The following is a 511-nucleotide window of genomic DNA, read 5'->3' on the forward strand; positions in this document are numbered from 1 at the left end:
CCAGGAGGGTGGTGCATTCCAACTCCACAGGGACAGACCTCACCCTATGTACCTCTTTATCTGGTTGTTCATTTGTATCCTTTATAATAAAACAGTAAACATAAGCAGCAGCAAACTATCAAAATTGCCAGGAGGGGGGTTGTGGGAACACCTGTCTTTTCAGTCACGTTGGACAGAAGTGTGGGTACCTAGGGGAACCCATTGATTGCATCTAAAGTGAGGAGCATCTTGTGAGACTGAGCCCTTAAACCTGTGGAGTTGGACACTAACTCCAGGTGGTTGGTGTCAGAATTGAATTAAATTACAGAACACCCAATTGATGTCTGGAGAGTTGGAAAACTGGTTGATTTTGGGGAGAAAAGTCTACACATTCGGTGTCAGAAGTGTCACGAGTAGAGAAACAGTTTTTCTAGAGGAGGCTTTAAGGAAACTGAAAATTAAAAATATCCTCTTCCATGGAGATGGTTGGTGGTGATGGTTGCTCAACAATGTGAATGCACTTAATGCTACT

This window comes from Balaenoptera borealis (genome assembly GCF_965194805.1).
Source record: "Balaenoptera borealis genome assembly, chromosome: 13".
In the NCBI taxonomy this organism is placed as follows: domain Eukaryota; kingdom Metazoa; phylum Chordata; class Mammalia; order Artiodactyla; family Balaenopteridae; genus Balaenoptera; species Balaenoptera borealis.